This window comes from Penaeus monodon, chromosome 27, assembly GCF_015228065.2.
Source record: "Penaeus monodon isolate SGIC_2016 chromosome 27, NSTDA_Pmon_1, whole genome shotgun sequence".
In the NCBI taxonomy this organism is placed as follows: domain Eukaryota; kingdom Metazoa; phylum Arthropoda; class Malacostraca; order Decapoda; family Penaeidae; genus Penaeus; species Penaeus monodon.
Window position 1 is genome coordinate 37,088,513 of NC_051412.1, and position 414 is coordinate 37,088,926.

At 35.0% G+C, this 414-nt stretch overlaps 1 protein-coding gene across 1 annotated transcript in view; it reads right to left on the reverse strand.

The window, feature by feature from the left end:
• Positions 1 to 414, reverse strand: part of LOC119590512 (arrestin homolog) — an 87,402-nt gene that overhangs the window by 56,211 nt on the left and 30,777 nt on the right. The window lies entirely within an intron of this gene.

The following is a 414-nucleotide window of genomic DNA, read 5'->3' on the forward strand; positions in this document are numbered from 1 at the left end:
GTTTTTTTTTTTTTTTTGGGGGGGGAGGGGGGGAATGTAAAAGGTCAATTACAAATTAATTAACATATTAAAAATATAAGAATATAAAAATATCTTAAATAATACAGTTATTTCTATTTTTCTTCTCGTCCATGATGAAAGCAAAAGAAAATGAAAAATTCCGCCCTTATCACGATATCTCACCCCGTTTTCAGTAGGAAATATTCTGCAAATGTCAACCCGATTCCTCGACTTTTCTCTAATATATTCATGGGATCTACATGTTTAAAAATCATATATAATTCAGTGTGTAAAAAGGTGACACTGCAGAATGCATTACTAACAAATTTCATGCATGGACACGCACATGATAACTTCAAGGTCCAGCGGCTCCTGAAACAGACGCACACACCAGCAACAGGTTTACGTCGGCAG